Below are 20123 nucleotides of genomic sequence, written 5' to 3' on the forward strand. Positions count from 1 at the left end.
CAAAAAAATGCGACCTACAGCGTTTTCCGACAAAAGACAGGATAGGGGATACATGTGTGATCGCTGGCAGCGATAGGGAGAACGGGGGACCGAAAGTCCCCCAAGTTCTCCATGACTAACCTCTGACTTCCGGCGTCTGCGCAGCTCACTAAAAATGAAAGGAGCGCTGGTCACGCATGCGCACAAGCGCGACCGGCACTCCATTCATTTCTCCGGAGCTGCCGACACAGACCCCGGAAGTCCGAGGTTTGTGATGGAGAACTTCAGGGGACTTTTAGTCCCTTGTTCTCCCTATCGCTGCCAGCGATCACACATGTATCCCCTATCCTGTGGATAGGGGATACATGTCTTTTGTTTAATGGCAGAGCGGGGAGATACCTCCCTGCTCTGCCATAGTGTTCAGTGGCGTCCCGCTGTAGCAGCCATAGCGGCTGCTAGCGGAGCCTCCGGCAATGGTAGGGGCCCGTGCCGGCGGGCGACACGGGCCCCCCCCATGCCGCGGGCCCCGTAGCAGCCGCTACTGCTGCTACGGCGGTAGATACGCCACTGCATGTCTTGCTGACATCAGCAATCGTCAAAAGTAAAGCAAAGGCCAAAGTCCTGAGTGAACCCATCAGCAACCTCCAAGTGTTCACAGCAGAAGATAAGTAAGTGACCAGGAGGAGGGTAATAATAAATCCCCCACTGGACACCACCGTACAGTCTGACACCATAATTGTGTGGGTTACCCTAAGGCCGGATGCACACAAGCGTGTGCGTTTTGCGGGTGCAAAAAACTCGGCGTTTTGCACGTGCAAAAGGTATTTTACAGCTCCGTGTGTCAGGCCCGTATGATGCGCGGCTGCATGATTTTCGCGCAGCCACCATCATTATGACACTCCGTTTGGATGTTTGTAAACAGAAAAGCACGTGGTGCTTTTCGGTTTACATTCATAGTTTTACAGCTGTTGCGCAAATCACGCGCGTCCCGCGGAAGTGCTTCCGTGTGGTGCGCGTGATTTTCACGCACCCATTGACTTGACTGCGTAAAAATCACGGAAAACTCTGCACGGCCCCATAGACTAATATAGGTCCGTGCGACGCGCGTGAAAATCATGCGCGTTGCACGGACGTATTTAACGTTTGTCTGAATAAGCCCTAAGGGTGACAGTCAGTGAAGTGCAGAAGACAGAAGAAGATGATGATGTACTGACATGTCAATGAACTGATGGGACCCAAACCTGAGGGGGAATACTGAGATTGGTAATAGCATTATTTTATTAGTTGAGGCCCTATTGTTTATATTGCTTGAGGTTTATAATAATACTGTGTGTAAATGTGCTACGGTACTGTGAATAACAACTTAAAGAATCTCTGTCACCACATTATAAATGCCCTATCTGCTATATAAGGAGATCGGCGCTATAATGTAAGTGACAGCAGTGCTTTTTATTTAGAAAAACGATCTATTTTAAACCACTTTATTAGCGATTTTTAGCTTTATGCTAATGAGTTTCTTAACCCCTTAATGACCGGGCCTGAAAAGACCTTAATGACCAAGCCAGATTTGTTAAATCTGGTATGTCTGACTTTATCAGAGAATAACTGTGCGAAAGTTTTGAATATCCAAGTAATTCTGACATTGTTTTTTCGTCATATGTTGTACTTTATTTTAGTGGTAAAAGTAGACTGATACGATTTGCGGAAATTAATAATAGAAAAATTGAAGAAATTTTGTAAAAATTATAATTTTTCCCTATTTTTAACTGCAATATGTCACATATGTACATACATACTGTACCATTTTTTTAATTAAATATATATTTCCATCGCTTTACTCTATTTTGGCAGCACTTTTGAAAAAAAAAAAATTTTTTTGAGAAATTTAGAAGACTTACAAGTTTAGTAATGATTTTATACATTTTGAAGTACATTTTGTTTTCCTGCACCAAGCCAGGTTTTCAGAGGCTCATAGGTGTCAGAATGGTGGAAACCCCCACAAGTGACACCATTTTGAAAACTACACCCCTTAAGGTATTTATTAGGGGGTGTTGTAAGTATTTTGACCCCACAGTTTTTTTGTAAGAATTCATGCAAAGCAGGCGTAAAAACATATAATTTCACTTTTTTCATAAAATTATCTAGGGGTGTAGTGAGTATTTTGACCCCACAGTTTTTTGCTAAATTTAACCGGTTAAGGACTAGGCTGTTTTACAGCTAAATGACCAGAGCAAATTTCACAATTTTGCTATGCGCTTCTTTAGATGACTATAACTCAGCAGGTAAATAAAGTTAATCTTTGAATTTTACACTCTTTTTAAAGGACAGATAGGGCTTTGTTTTAGTGGCATTTGTCAGTATATATCATTTTTATTTTTTTCTCTAAAGTGGGCAAAATTGGAAAAAAATGCAAGAATTTAGCAATTGCGCCAGTTTATGCTAGCATTTTTCACACACGGTATGGACCACGGACAAAATTAATCTCCTTTCACATTCTTCCACTTCTCCCGTGCATGGGGATACCAAATATGTGTGCCTTATTCACTGTGCAGGCATGTGCCAGGGCTTGGCATAAAAGGAGGCTTTTCGGCCTTTTCGGTCCAGGAATTTTGCATTTGATTTTATAGCCGCATACTGTTTTCTGGGGGGCGTAATGCTGCTGAAACATTAGAATCACCCCATAAATGACTTCATTCGCACAAGTAGACCCCACAAGGTTTTCTTCAAGGGGTTTATCATATTTTTAGCAAGTCCAGTTTTCTTCTGAAAGTTTCTTGAATAAGATGGAACAAAAAAAAAACAGCTATTTTTTAGCAAATGCGTCAGTTTAGGCTAGTATTTTTCACACACGGTATAGACCACGGACAAAATTCATCTCCTTTCACATTCTTCCACTTCTCCCGTGCATGGGGGTACCAAATATGTGTGCCTTATTCACTGTGCGGGCATGTGCCAGGGCTTGGCATAAAAGGAGGCTTTTCGGCCTTTTCGGTCCAGGAATTTTGCATTTGATTTTATAGCCGCATACTGTTTTCTGGGGGGCGTAATGCTGCTGAAACATTAGAAACACCCCATAAATGACTTCATTCACACAAGTAGACCCCACAAGGTTTCCTTCAAGGGGTTTATCATATTTTTAGCAAGTCCAGTTTTCTTCTGAAAGTTTCTTGAATAAGATGGAACAAAAAAAAATCGGCTATTTTTTAGCAAATGCGTCAGTTTAGGCTAGTATTTTTCACATACGGCATAGACCACGGACAAAATTCATCTCCTTTCACATTCTTTCACTTCTCCCGTGCATGGGGATACCAAATATGTGTGCCTTATTCACTGTGCGGGCATGTGCCAGGGCTTGGCATAAAAGGAGGCTTTTCGGTCCAGGAATTTTGCATTTGATTTTATAGCAGCATACTGTTTTCTGGGGGGCCTAATGCTGCTGAAACATTAGAATCACCCCATAAATGACTTCATTCACACAAGTAGACCCCACAAGGTTTCCTTCAAGGGGTTTATCATATTTTTAGACAGTCCAGTTTTCTTCTGAAAGTTTCTTGAATAAGATGGAACAAAATAAAATTACCTTTTTTTTTAACAAATGCGTCAATTTATGCTAGCTTTTTCACACACAAAATGGACCACGGACAAAATTCATCGCATTTCACATTCTTCCACTTCTCCTGTGCATGGGGATACCAAATATGTGTGCCTTATTCACTGTGCGGGCATGTGCCAGGGCTTGGCATAAAAGGAGGCTTTTTGGCCTTTTCGGTCCAGGAATTCTGCACTTGATTTTATAGCCGCATACTGTTTTCTGGGGGGCCTAATGCTGCTGAAACATTAGAATCACCCCATAAATTACTTCATTCACACAAGTAGACCCCACAAGGTTTCCTTCAAGGGGTTTATCATATTTTTAGACAGTCCAGTTTTCTTCTGAAAGTTTCTTGAATAAGATGGATCAAAATAAAATTAGCAATTTTTTAGCAAATGCGTCAGTTTATACCAGCATTTTTCACACACGGCATAGACCACGGCCAAAATTCATCTCCTTTCACATTCTTCCACTTCTCCTGTGCACGGGGATACCAAATATGTGTGCCTTATTTATCACATAGAGAAGTAGGAGGGCGGACGATAGAAGAAGATTATTTCACAAATCGCTTTTTTTCAAAGCTGGTTTTACAAAACTCAACAGAGTTTCTATAACACTTCCAAAATATCTGCTCTTGAAGCAGAAATCCCAAAATATTCATCTAGGGGTATAATGGGAATTTATTTTTTGGGGTTTTCTAAAATAAGAAATTGCAGGTTTATGCAAATGGAGCTCTCCAGCAGATGAACTTTAGAGAATATGCAAACATGACATCCACCCCCCACCCATTCCCACCCTCACCCTTGGAGTAAAATCAGGGGAAAAATAAAAACTTAATGTAGGGCAAATATATTTTCAACGAATTAACTAAAATCTAATAATTCAGAACAGTGTGGTATTTTTTAAAACATGGCTCAATGCACAGGCCTGGTTGTGAGGGACATGAAGGACAGAAATATCGGGAATCTTTGCAGTGCCTATCTTTTCTGCAGATGCGGCACTTTTTCTGGGGGTTGCTTCTGGTTGCTGTTGGGGGAATCCGACTGATGAAGTGTCTTTCAGTCAGTCGCGTGACATCCTCAGACTGGGGGCATTCTCGGGTGTCCTGAATAGAGATGAGCGAACCGGGACAACCGAACCCGGTTTCGGTCCGAACTTCCGGTAAAGTTCGGTTCGCAGCGAATCCGAACTTCACCGTGTTCGGCCGAACCCGTTTTGACCGAACCCGGTCAAAAACATTATACAAATCGGCAGCCACTTATCTCTATCAATCACTGATAGAGAAAAGAGGCTGCTGATTTAAAATAAAATAAAAAGCATTTCATACGTACCCGGTCGTTGTCTTGGTGGCGAGTCCCTCTTCTTCCTCCAGTCCGACCTTTTCGGACGCGGCAGCCTGTGATTGGCTGCAGAGACCTCTGCAGCCTGTGATTGGCTGCAGAGGCCGCGGCAGCCTGTGATTGGCTGCAGCGCTCACATGGGCTGCATCGTCATCAAGGAATGTCGGGCCGGATGTCGAGAGGGACGCGTCACCAAGGCAACGGCCAGGAGACCGGACTGGAGGAAGCAGGGAGTTCCCGGTAAGTATGAACGTCTTTTTTTTTACAGGTACTGTGATCGGTAGTCACTGTCCAGGGTACTGAAACAGTTACTGCCGATCAGTTAACTCTTTCAGCACCCTGGACAGTGACTATTTAGGGTATGTGCACACACACTAATTACGTCCGTAATTGACGGACGTATTTCGGCCGCAAGTACCGGACCGAACACAGTGCAGGGAGCCGGGCTCCTAGCATCATAGTTATATACGATGCTAGGAGTCCCTGCCTCGCTGCAGGACAACTGTCCCGTACTGTAATCATGTTTTCAGTACGGGACAGTAGTTCCACGGAGAGGCACGGACTCCTAGCATCGTACATAAATATGATGCTAGGAGCCCGGCTCCCTGCACTGTGTTCGGTCCGGTACTTGCGGCCGAAATACGTCCGTCAATTACGGACGTAATTAGTGTGTGTGCACATACCCTTACTGACGTCGCCTAGCAACGCTGCCGTAATGACTGGTGCACACATGTAGCCACCCGTCATTACGGGGCCTCATGCACACGACCATAAAAACACCCGTTATCACGGGTCGTAAATACGACCCGAAATAGCGGGCCCATAGACTTCTGTTAGCCACGGGTACCTTCCCGTTTTCTCACGGGAAGGTGCCCGTGCCGTTAAAAAGATAGAACATGTTCTATTTTTTTAACGGCACGGGCACCTTCCCGTGAGAATACGGGAAGGTACCCGTGGGTAACAGAAGTCTATGATCCCGTTATTGCGGGTCGTAATTACGACCCGCAATAACGGGTGTTTTTACGGTCGTGTGCATAATGGGAGCACGGCTCGGAAAAACGAACGGCTGCCCGTGCTCATCTCCTGAAATAATCTGTGCTGCCTTAAACTCTGTGGACAGGTCAGGATCCTGTTTCTTTTAAATGCTGCTAGGGAACCCGCTCGATCCACTATATAAGGCTACGCTACAGTGCAGCATTTAAAAGAAACAGGATCCTGACCTGTCCACAGAGTTTAAGGCAGCACAGAGTATTTCAGGAGATGAGCGTGCAGATTCAGTGCTGCTGTGAACTCTGCTCTTACCATTACGTAGCTCAGTCTGTTACCTCTCCTCCACTCCTGTCCTCAATAACACCTTCACATGATTGGCAAGTCACCACCCCGCACAAGATCCGCACGCTCATCTCCTGAAATACTCTGTGCTGCTGTGAACTCTGCTCTTACCATTACGTGGTGACTTGCCAATCATGTGAAGGTGTTCTGGAGGACAGGAGTGGAGGAGAGGTAACAGACTGAGAGCTACGTAATGGTAAGAGCAGAGTTCACAGCAGCACTGAATCTGCACGCTCATCTCCTGAAATACTCTGTGCTGCCTTAAACTCTATGGACAGGTCAGGATCCTGTTTCTTTTAAATGCTGCACTGTAGCGCAGCCTTATATAGTGGATCGAGCGGGTTCCCCAGCAGCATTTAAAAGAAACAGTGTGTGTGTATGTGTGTGTTTGTGTATATATGTGTGTTTGGGTATGTGACTTTGTCTGTTTTTGTTTTTATATGTGTGTTTGTGTATATGTGTGTGTATATATGGGTGTGTTTGTGTATATGTGTTTGTGTATATGTTTGTGTATATATGGGTGTATTTGTGTATATGTTTGTGTGTAGATGTTTGTGTGTTTTTGTATGTGTGTATATGGGTGTGTGTTTGTGTGTATATATGGGTGTGTTTGTGTATATGTGTTTGTGTATATGTGTGTTTGGGTATGTGTGTTTTTGTTTGCATATGTGTTTGTGTATATGTGTTCGTGTATGTGTGTATAACTGTGTGTGTGTGTGGATATGTGTGTTTTTGTTTGTATATGTGTGAGTTCGTGTATATGTGTGTGTTTGTCTGTTTATGTGTGTGTGTGTATATCTTGTTGTGTTTGTGTATATATGTGTGTGTCTGTGTATGGTTGTTTGTTTGTGTGTGCGTGTATATATGTGTGTAGGTGAGTAGAAGTATTGGTATTGTTCACATTGATAACTGTTTTTTTATGTTGTTGCAGATTTTGATGTACCGATTGGACTACATCTTCGATTCGTTGGACTACTGTGTAGATCTACGTTTTTTCAAATTTTAATAAAATGGTTAACGAGGGTTTTGTTGGGGATTTCTTATTTCAATAAAAAAGAATTGTCTTTGTGTTTTTTTTTCAAACTTTATTAGTGCCTAGATAATGGCAGTTGGCTGATTGACAGCGTCCATTATTAAGGCGGTACTTAGTGTTAGCCGGTGCAGAGGCTAGCACTAACCACCCATTATTACCCCGGTACCCACCACCACCAGGGGTGCCGGGAAGAGCTTGGTACGATCCAGTACCCGACCATCTGTTGTGATGGACGGGTACTGGGGCGGCCGCAGGCTGGTATTATGAGGCTGGGAAGGGCCAAAAACAGTGGACCTTCCCACCCTTGTAATGCTAGGCTGCTGCTGCTGTGTTGTATCGGGCTGGTTATAAAAATGGGGGGGACCCCCACGTCGTTTTTTTTTTGAATTTAACAAATTTAGCAATAGACGGGTCCCCCACATTTTTAATAACCAGCCATATACAAGGCTGCAGCAGCCTGGCATTACACTGGTGGGAGGGGCCACTGGTTTAGTACATTCCCAGGCTAATAACACTGTGTTGTTTGTGGCTGGTTATGATCAATTGGGTGGAACCCCATGTCTTTTTAAAAAAAAATAGGTAAATAAATAAATAATTTAAAAAAATGACGTGGGGTCCCCCCCACTTTTATAACCAGCCAGATACAACACAGCAGCAGCAGCCTAGCATTACAAGGGTGGGAAGGTCCACTGTTTTTGGCCCTTCCCAGCCTCATAATACCAGCCTGCGGCCGCCCCAGAGCCCGACCATCACAACAGATGGTCGGGTACTGGATCGTACCTGGCTCTTCCCGGCACCCCTGGTGGTGGTGGGTACCGGGGTAATAATGGTGGTTAGTGTTAGCCTCTGCACCGGCTAACACTAAGCCTCGCCTTAGTAATGGATGTTGTCACTCAGACAGCGGCCATTACTAAAGTTGTAGTAATAAAATTTGAAAAGACAAAGATATAGATAAAATATTTTATTGAAATAAAGCACCCCCAACACAACCCTCATTAACCATTTTATTGTAGAAAAAAAAAAACGTCATCTAAGTAGTCCTCGAAACCGACGTAGTCCAAACACCAAACCTGTAAAAAAAAAAAAAAAATGAAATAAAACATGTCGTAGGCTTAGATTCAGTTTAATGTGTGATACTGACTGTTATACCATGTATAGAAGCCTGCCGCGAAGTTGACTTAGATACAGGGCGCCAGCAGACAGTATCATACATGGCCATACAGACATATATACAAACATACATATATACAAGCATGCACATATATACATGCAAATATACATACATGCAAACATACACACATATATACATGCAAACTATCATACATACATGCATACACAAACACATGAAAACATACATACATACAAACAAACATGCAAAGATACATACATACATACAAGCATGCACAAATATACATGCAAACATAAATACATGCAAACATAATTACATATATGTACATATATATAAACATACATGCAAAAATAAAAACATGCAAACATACATACATGCACATATATACATACATACATGACAACATACATACAAACATACATGACAACATACATACATACATGCAAACATACATACACACATGCAAACATATATACATGCAAATATACATACAAACATGCACATGTATACATACATGCAAACATACATGCACATATATACATACATACATGACAACATACATACATGCAAATATATACATGCAAATATACATACATACACACATGCACATATATACATACATGCCAACATACATGCACATATATACATACATGACAACATACATACATGACAACATACATACATATATATATATATATACACACATGCAAATATACATACAAACATGCATACATACATACATTCATGCAAACACACACACATACATGCAAACATACATACATACATACAAATATACATACACACATGCACATATATACATACATACATGACAACATACATACATACATGACAACATACATGCAAAAATACATACATGCAAACATACACACATGCAAACATACATACATACATGCAAATATATACATGCAAATATACATACAAACATGCACATATATACATACATGCACAGATATACATACATACATGACAACATACATACATGCCAACATACATACATACATACCAACATACCAACATACATGCACATATATACATACATGACAACATACATACATACATGACAACATACATATATATATATATACACACACATGCAAATATACATACAAACATGCATACATACATGCAAACATACATTCATGCAAACACACATACATGCAAACATACATGCAAACATACATACATACATGCATACAAATATACATACACACATGCACATATATACATACATACATGACAACATACATACATACATACATACATGCAAAAATACATACATGCAAACATACACACATGCAAACATACATACATGCAAATATATACATGCAAATATACATACAAACATGCACATATATACATACATGCCAACATACATGCACAGATATACATACATACATACATACATACATACATGACAACATACATACATGCCAACATACATACATGCCAACATACATACATGCCAAAAAATAATAATAATACGTTCATACTTACTTTCCTCCTGTCCGGCCTCCAGCGATGACGTTTCATCCATGTCGCCGCTGCAGCCTGTGATTGGCTGCAGAGGCGGTCACGTGGGATGAAGCGTCATCCTGACGTGCGTGACCGCCACTACAGCCTGTGATTGGCTGCAGCGGCGAAAGGGATGAAACGTCATCGCTGGAGGCCGGACAGGAGGAAAGTAAGTACGAACGTATAATTTTTATTTTTTTATTACATTTAAATAGTATTTTCCGCGCGCCGAGCATGTACTGTGAAGGTTGCTGAAAGAGTTAGTGCAGCCCATTAACTCTATCAGCACCCTGGACAGTAGCATGCTCGGCGCACGTAAGTGACAGGTTCGGTCCGAACTAGTTCGGTCCGAACCGAACTTTTTTGTGAAATTCGGCGAACTAGCCGAACCGAACTTTTGATAAGTTCGCTCATCTCTAGTCCTGAACATCAAAAATGAGGCCTTCAATAATTTTTTCCTGGAAATCCAGGTATGTGTCTCTGCCTCTGTTTTTTTTGTAGAGCACAAATGAGTTGTGGATTGCCACCTGTAACAAATAAATGGCCACTTTTTTGTACCAGGTTTTAGTTTTGCGTTTTACTAAATAAGGCTGTAAAACCTGGTCGCTTAAATCCACCCCCCCCCCCCCATGTACTTGTTATATTCGGACACGCTCACTGGTTTGTGCTTGTCCGATGTTGCCCCCCTTTCCCTCACTGCCACTGTTCCTGCAGTATGAATCGTGCTTAGCACATACACATCTTTGCGATCCCTGAACTTGACCGCCAGCAATTCTTCAGATGCATAAGCACAGGAGTCCCCCTTTACCATGCGCTTCCCCACTAATTGCTGTCGAAAACCAATTCTGTTTTTGCGCATGGTACCACATGCCCCAGTCCTTGCAGCATGCAAATGCCTAAACAGGGGCACACTGGAATAAAAATTATCACAGTACAGGTGGTACCCCTTGTGAAGCAGAGGCTGCATGATCTACCACACGATCTTACTGCTGGTGGAAAGATCAGGGGGGCATCCAGGAACATTTATTGTGCGGTCCCGCCCTTCATAAATTCTGAAGGCGGTGGTATATCCTGACCCGCTTTCACACAATTTGTAGAGCTTAACGCCATATCTTGCCCTTTTTGAAGGTAGATATTGGCGAAAGCTAAGTCTGCCATGAAAGTTGAGGAGGGATTCGTCCACACTTACATTCTGCTCAGGGGTGTAGAGTTGCAGAAATAAATTATTCAGGGAATTTATTAGCGGTCTTATTTTGAACAACCGATCCCGGTTTGCATCGGTACTTGGGGGGGCCTGTGCGTTGTCATTGAAGTGGAGGAACCTCATTATTGTCTCATAACGAGACCTGGGCATTACTGCAGAATATACTGGGGTGGCTTGGGCGGGTCTTGTTGACCAGTAAGACCTAATGGAGGGCTTTTTGACAATACCCATATTTAGGGTGAGCCCCAAAAATTTTTTTAATTCCAGCAAATTGGTGGGCGTCCAATCTCTGGCATGGGTGGATGAAGGTTTCTGCCTTATATATTGAGTGGCATATAAATTTGTTTCGTGGACAATCTGATTTAGGATGTCGTCCGTTATAAATAAATGGAAGTAATCCATTTGGACAAAATTTGTATTGTCCACGGTTATGCCAGGAGTGGCAGTAAATCCGTGGATTCTAGGCCCAAAAGATGGGGCAGGTGCCCATACAAGAGCCTGGACTGAAGGGACCAGGCTGTCCCGTGCTACAGCGCTACTTGGCCCTGCGCTTTCAAGTTCTGCAGTTTCAACTGCATCAGGGACAACGTCCCCTGAAGATGAACCTGAAGTGACGCTGTCATCGTCACTACCTAAAACAGGTTCCATCTCGGACGCCATCTCTGATGCGGTCTCCGACTCAGACCACAGCATGGCGTATGCCTCCTCGGCGCTAAACAACTTCCTCGCCATAACGTAACTAACACTAACACTAACTAAACAAATTGTTGTTTTTTTTTATATAAAACACACAAACTAACTGCTATATATATCTACACTACCGCTAACAAAAAAATAAACCGCTATTGCTATATATATTATATATATGTGGATATATATATAATTATATACTCCCTACCTGCCTATTCTAATAGAATAAAAGATAGAAAGGTAGATATATAGAAAAAAAGATAGATGGACAGATAGATTGTATAGATAGATAGAAATCTATCTATACAGAGAATGTTTTAGAGTGTAACTGTATTTTTTGTGTAAAACTGTAACTGTAATCTTCTGGCAGCAATTCTCCCGAGTCTCTTCTTCTCCTCAAACTGAAACAATGTTTGAGGAGAAGAAAAGAGGCAGGAGATTTACTGCCAGAAAAGTCTAAATAAAACAAATGTGGTCGCTGTGATAGGTTTTCACAGCGACCACATGTTCAGGGACCATCAGATTGGTCCCTGATACTCTGCCCAGTGCCCAGAGCTGTTGGTAACAGCGTGGGCACAGGGCTGTGTGCACGCGATCGCGTGCACACTGTTTTCTATGCAGAAATGCATGTGATCGCTGTGATTGGTTGTCACAGCGATCACATGTTCAGGGGCCAAAAGATTGACCCCTGACATTCTGCCCAGTGCCCATGGCTGTTAGCAACAGCCAGGGCACAGAGCTGTGTGCACGCGATCGCGCGTGCACAGTCTCTGAAGTGCCGCCGTAAATAGTCTATACGGCGGACTTTAGAGACCCTGACCGCTGGCCGTATATTTACGGCCAGCGGTCGGGAACCTGTTAATGTATAGCAGGTGAAATAAAAAATAAAAAAACACTTTTTATATAAAAGTATCACTTTGAAGACCGATTACTTTGTAGAGCGACCATCAGAATGAAGAAACACACCCCAAAATCTATCACCCTGTTTCTCCTGTTTTCTAAAATGCCCACATTGTGACCCTAATGCGTTGCCTGGACACACGGCAGGGCCCGAAAGGAAGGGAGCAACCGGAGGCATTCAGGTCTCATTTTTGCTTGAAAATGTTTTAGGCCCCACTGTACATTTGGAGAGGTTTTGAACTACCAGAACGATAGAAACTCCCCATAAAGGACCCCATTTAGAAAACTAGACTCCTTAAGGTATTTATCTAGGGGTGTAGTGAGTATTTTTGACCCCACAGTTTTTTGCTAAATTTAATGTATAGCAGGTGAAATAAAAAAACAAAACACTTTTTATATAAAAGTATCACTTTGAAGACCGATTTCTTTGTAAAGCGACCATCAGAATGAAGAAACACACCCCAAAATCTATCACCCTGTTTCTCCTGTTTTCAAAAATGCCCACATTGTGACCCTAATGCGTTGCCTGGACACACGGCAGGGCCCGAAAGGAAGGGAGCAACCGGAGGCATTCAGGTCTCATATTTTGCGTGAAAATGTTTTAGGCCCCACTGTACATTTGGAGAGGTTTTGAACTACCAGAACGATAGAAACTCCCCATAAACGACCCCATTTAGAAAACTAGACCCCTTAAGGTATTTATCTAGGGCTGTAGTGAGTATTTTGACCCCACAGTTTTTTGCTAAATTGAATGCATAGCAGGTGAAATAAAAATAAAAAACACTTTTTATATAAAAGTATCACTTTGAAGACCGATTTCTTTGTAAAGCGACCATGAGAATGAAAAAACACCCCCCAAAATCTATCACCCTGTTTTTCCCGTTTTCAAAAATGCCCCCATTGTGACCCTAATGCGTTGCCTGGACACACGGCAGGGCCCGAAAGGGAGGTAGCGCCCGAAGACTTTCAGGACACACATTTTGCTTGAAAATGTTTCAGGTCCCATTACACATTTATAGAGGCACTGAGCTGCCAAAAAGATAGAAACTCTCCATAAATGACCCCATTTTGAAAACTAGACCGCTTAAGGTATTCATCTAGATGTGTACTAAGTATTTTGACCCCACAGTTTTCGCAGGAATTAATGCAAAGCAGGTGGAAAGAAAATTTTATTTCACTTTTTTTCACAAATGTGTCATTTTAAGGACAGATTTCTTGTACAGAGGACACGAGAATAAGGAAATGCACCAGAAAATGTATCACCCTGTTTCTCCTGTGTTCAAAAATATCCCCATTGTGGCCCTAATGTGTTTCCTGGACACACGGCAGGACCTAAAAGGAAGGGAGCACCCGGAGGCTTTCAGGACACACATTTTGCTTTGAAAATGGGAGGATTCTACTTTTCTAGATTGAGAAATAGATGTCCCTAACAGTTTCTACACCCTATGACTATGTCGTGCTAAGAAAGCAGCTGTCCTGAAATCATGTCAGTCCATAGACATTATGTATATCAACCCGCTCTGATATATAGTAAGTTAGAGTGGGAAAATGTATTAAACTGTTGGCGGAAAAAGGCAATATATCCAAAAAAAAAGGAGGAAGAATGTATCCAGCTATGTGGAAAACTAGAGCATGTTCACAGGATGAAAGAAAATTTGTAGGGCTGTAATGACTTTATTATTCAAAGTGACTGGTCATACAATGTCTCTTTAGCTCCATCAATCCCTATATAAGGGACAAATGTGCCAAGTGACGCGATACACCATAACAAGCCCCTGCCCGGCAAGTTAGGAACCGCCATGTGCACAAAACAACCAATCACCTGTAGAATATATAAAGGGGCAGTGTCCCACACCGTATGTATAGATACAGTAAAGGACCACTACTCCCCAAATTAATGTCGCTATTTCTAGAAGTATTGTCGGGTGTAAGAGGTCCACCAAAAACCTGAACAAAACTGTAATAAAGCCCATAGTGTATTGATAAGGACAAAACAGGGACTTATGCATAGACCAGGGTTGGAAGGACAAGCGGAACAATAATATCGTGACTCACTTCGCTGTCCTCGTTTGCTGCAGACCCGACACCGTTTTTTGGGGTATTTTTGGTTAGATGTTGAAGGGATGGGGTGTAAAAATGTTTTTCAACAAGTCGGTGTACATCCTCTGACTCATGGACTACTCTCTGGTCTGCAGATTGAAATAGGAGATCTTCAATCACTTTCTCCTGAAATTCAAAGAATGTCGCCCTGCCCGCTGATTTTTTGTACAGGACAAATGCGTTCTACATCGCAACTTGAATTTGTTATAGCCGATGACACACACAGGCTTTTGTCTATCTGCAGAGGCCCCACGTTCTCTAATAGTTGCTGTTGCACTTGAATGGACAGTGCTGATCATGTAGACGTCCTTGCGGTCACGAAATTTTAAAGCCAGCATCTTCTCAATTTGAAAAGCGCATGACTCCCCCTTTTGTAGTTTTTTATCCACAAGTTGACGTGGGAAACCTTTGCGATTCCTGCGTATTGTGCCACAGGCTCCGGTGTTGGCACAATGAAGGGCGCTAAACAATGGCACACTGGTATAAAAACTGTCCGTCTTTACATGATACCCCTTGTGTAGGAAAGGGCCAATTAAATCCCACACAATCTTACCAGTGGTACCAATATTTGGAGGGCACCCTGGTGGATTAAATTCACTGTCTTTACCCTCGTAGATCTTAAATGCACATGTGTAGCCAGTAGTGCTTTCACATAACTTGTAGATCTTTACCCCGTATTTTGCACTTTTTGAGGTTATGAATTGACGGAATGAGAGACGCCCTTTGAAATTTGTGGGATTCCACAATCTGGCATTAGGTGATGAAGGCTTATTGGCAATGTACTGCCTGGCATACAAATTTGTATGCCAGGAGTAGCAATAAAGTAATTTATGGTGGGAGAAAATAAACTCGTGGGTTCCCACACTAAATCGGTTTGGTGGGGTTGTGCAATTTCAGGGGCTGCACTTTGAACGGACGTTGTGGCAACTGCGCCGTCTCCCATATCACTGGTGCTGGGTCTCATATCCATAGAATCCCTTGAAGCGACACTTTCGCTGTCGCTTTCAAGTAAGGCTGGGTTCACACGACCTATTTTCAGACGTATACGAGGCGTATTATGCCTCGTTTTACATCTGAAAATAGGGCTACAATACGTCGGCAAACATCTGCCCATTCATTTGAATGGGTTTGCCGACGTACTGTGCAGACAACCTGTCATTTACGCGTCGTCGTTTGACAGCTGTCAAACGATGACGCGTAAAAATACAGCCTCGTCAAAAGAAGTGCAGGACACTTCTTTGGACGTTTTTGGAGCCGTTTTCTCATAGACTCCAATGAAAACAGCTCCAAAAACGGACGTAAAAAACGCAGCGAAAACGCAGCGAAAACCGTGAGTTGCTCAAAAACGTCTGAAAATCAGGGTCTGTTTTCCCTTGAAAACAGCTCCGTATTTTCAGACGTTTTTGGTCACTACGTGTGCACATACCCTAAAAGCTCAACTTCAGATGCAGAATCTGAGCATAGCATCTGATAGGCTTCCTCAACGCTGTATCTTCTGGCAGCCATAATGATAATACAGTCTAAACCGCAAATAATAAATGGAACTAGCGGTTTACATTTTTTTTTTATCAACTAAGGCCTCATGCACACAACCGTAAAAACACCCGTTATTGCGGGTCGTAATTACGACCTGCAATAACGGGCTCATAGACTTCTGTTACCCACGGGTACCTTCCCGTTTTCTCACGGGAAGGTGCCCGTGCCGTTAAAAAAATAGAACATGTTCTATTTTTCTATTTTCGGGCCGTGCTGCTATACGAGTCGTAATTACGAGCACGGTCGTGTGCATGAAGCCTATTCAACTAAGAACACAAAAAGAATTAAACTTTTTTTTTTAGTTTTTTTTTTTTCAAACCTAAACGTAAACCCTACGCCTAACACAAACCGTAAACCCAAGCCCAGAACAGCACCCTACGCCGTCTAAGGCCCCATGCACATGAACGTGTTTTTGCGGCCGCAATTCCCCCGAAAATCCACGGGAGAATTGCGGCCCCATTCTTTTCTATGGGGCCATGCACACGACCGTAGTTTTTGCGGTCCTTGCACGGCCCGGGAGCCCGGACCGCAGAAAGAACGGGCATGTCTTATTACGGCCCTGTTCTGCGGTCCGGGCTCATTGAAAACAATGGTGGCGGCCATGTGCATGTCCCGCGATTTGTGGGCGGCCTGCGGCTGACAGTCCGCAGCCGGCCAACCCGAAAATCACGGCCGTGCACACGGCTACGGTCGTGTGCATGAGGCCTAACAGCGTACACGCCGTCTAACAGCGTACCCTAAAAAGAAAGTAGTTTATAGTACGATTCTTAGTATATACAGTAAATATATTTATATATATATGTATATACTATATACTATAAAATACTGAAAAAAATGTTGTTTTTTTTAAATAAACTGTGTAAGGGACAAGTGATTTTGTGTGGGGACACTGACACACTTGTATCTGTTTCTTTCCACAGCTAGAACAGTGAGGAGAAACAGATACATGTTTTTACTTTTATTTTACAGTAGTGATCACTATGATTGGATCTCATAGTGATCACAAAAGATCAGGAACCAATACTATTGGCTCCTGATCACTGCTCTAAGAACAGAGCTGCTAGCAACAGCTCGTTCTTAGAGCGGGAGCTGTCATTTAGACACTCCCGGCGGCTCTGTACGCAGTAACAGCATGTGACCGCTGTGATTGGCTGTCACAGCGGTCACGTGCTGTTACGACGAAATCGGCAGGTCCTGATGGCTGCACTAAGAACCGGACCTGTTACTTACAGCCGGTTTTTAGTGCAGATGTCACCAGGGTGCCGATAAACCCCCTCTACTACAGCGACGCCAAAAGGCGTCGCTGTAGACTGAGTACATGCACCGCCTGACGTCAAAAGACGGTGGGCGGTCGTTAAGGGGTTAATGCCCAAGTGGGAGTGTTTTTACTTTCGACCAAGTGGGCGTTGTACAGAGGAGTGTATGACGCTGAGCAATCAGCGTCATGCACTCCTCTCCATTCATTTACACAGCAGCACACATACACAGACATTAACGTTAATCAAGTGTCCTGATAATGAATATACATGACCTCCAGCCTGGACGTCATGTGTATTCAGAATCCTGACACTTCTGAATCTTTTCTGTGAGATTCCAGCAAGCCACGCGTAATCTCGCGAGATTACGAGGTAAACGAGATTTCGTTTCCCTTGCTGGAAATTTCACAGAAAAGATTCAGAAGTGTCAGGATTCTGAATACACATGACGTCCAGGCTGGAGGTCATGTATATTCATTATCAAGACACTTGATTAACGTTAATGTCTGTCTATGTGGCTGCACATCGCGTTCAAGTAAGAACGCGATGCTGCTGTGTAAACCAAAACCAAAATCGCTAATAAAATGGTAAAAATAGATCGTTTTTCTAAATAAAAAGCACTGCTGTCACCTACATTATAGCGCCGATCTCCTTATGTAGGAGACAGGGCACTTATAATGTGGTGACAGAGCCTCTTTAAGGTGTTTTATTATGTGGAGTTATGAGGTGAAGATCACTGGTTGTTGTCACTCATAAGAAGTACATGGCAGCAATGAGAGCCGCGAGGTTATGTTATGTGACATAAGATGCTGCCTGCGACCGGTTATATCCGCAGTGGTAAAAGTCCCATTAGGACAGTAAGTGAGTGTGTAACACAATTATTATGACCAAATCATGTGCCGTGGCCGAACAAGTTTGGATTATCGCTAACAATAGTAGGTTTAGCAGTAAAGAATGCCCAAAACACAGAGAAATTAGCTGAAATATTTGACAGTGTTACAGATTATGTGTTTGATGCTTTGAATGCAACTTCTGCATTTGCTATATAATTATTATTAATAGTTAATTAATATACAATAGTGTGAGATGTTTTGAATGCTGCCCAAGGGTCATGTGCCAAGTGGTTGGCCCAGCATGTTGCCATTACCTAGACCGTTCTGGCATTATGCAGGTCAAGTATGACATAGAGCAAGTTAAGAAAATAAAGGAAGAATTCAGGAAAGCCAATTCCAAAGATGATTGGGGCCTGGAGTGGCCAGATTGGTTGTCATGGCTAGACCCCTCTAACTGGTTTGAGGGCATTGGGGGATGGATAATGGATTGCTCCAGAGTGTATATGGGCAACTAAATTCACATGAGTTCACGCGGCTGGATTAACATGTCGCAGTCAAAATGCAATTTTTACCAGGAACTGAGGTAAACTCAAATTTTTGCAGAGAATTTTCGCAATACGTTTTGGTTTTACGGAAGAGGATGCATTCTGACAGCGATGTGTAAGCCAAGTGGGTTTGTCCATACAAGGCTTTTATTACTTTCCTCATCTTGGCAGCTCAGGCCAAGTTCACATCAGCGTTTTACATATCTGTTGCTCTATTCCGTCATAGGAGCAGCACAATGAAAATAACACCGGTGATGGATCAGTCGTATGAAGGACGCCAGTGTCCATCATTTTCCCAAACAAAATAGCGACGCATGCTGCCCTATTTTATCCGGGATTTTCAGTGGAATCTGCGATGGAGGTTCCTAACAAAGCCATCGCAGATGTGAGCTTAGTCAGTGTTCACATCCGTCACTGTTGGAGGCTTCGCAGGTCCTGTAAAAAATTCCGGAAAAAATAGTGCAGCGTGCTGTGTTATTTCTTTAGGTAAAATGACGGAACCCATTAAAGTCAGAGGGTTCAATCACATGTTGTCGTGGTCCATTATGAGAAGGGTCGGCACTTCCTTTTTTTTTTCACTTTTCTGTTTTATTCCATCCAAAAGTAAACAATAAAAAAATCATATCGCGCACTACATTCTATACTTTTTATATATGTTTATTTCCCCTTGTCATTGCCCATGTCTGTCTAGGCAAATCAAGAGAACAATAGAACGGTCATCCACCTGCCATTCCGATCGTCCCCCTACTAGTATTATGAGATGACTTCTATAGCAGCGCTAAACTGACGAAAGTCCGCTCTGCCATTTAGGGGGGATTTACATGAGCGTGAGCGTTTTGCGCACGCAAAAAACGCAGCATTTTGCGTGCGCCAAAGGCACTTGACAGCTCCATGTGTCATGTTCATATGGATGCGCGACTGCGTGCTTTTCACGCAGCCGCCATCATTATGACACTCCGTTTGGATGTTTGTAAACAGAAAAGCACATGGTGCTTTTCTGTTTACATGCATTCTTTTACTGCTGTTGCGCGAATAACGCGCGTCCCACGGAAGTGCTTCCGTGTGGTGCGCGTGATTTTCACGCACCCATTGACTTCAATGGGTGCGTGATGCGCGAAAAA

Source organism: Rhinoderma darwinii, chromosome 5 (genome assembly GCF_050947455.1).
Source record: "Rhinoderma darwinii isolate aRhiDar2 chromosome 5, aRhiDar2.hap1, whole genome shotgun sequence".
Classification (NCBI taxonomy): domain Eukaryota; kingdom Metazoa; phylum Chordata; class Amphibia; order Anura; family Rhinodermatidae; genus Rhinoderma; species Rhinoderma darwinii.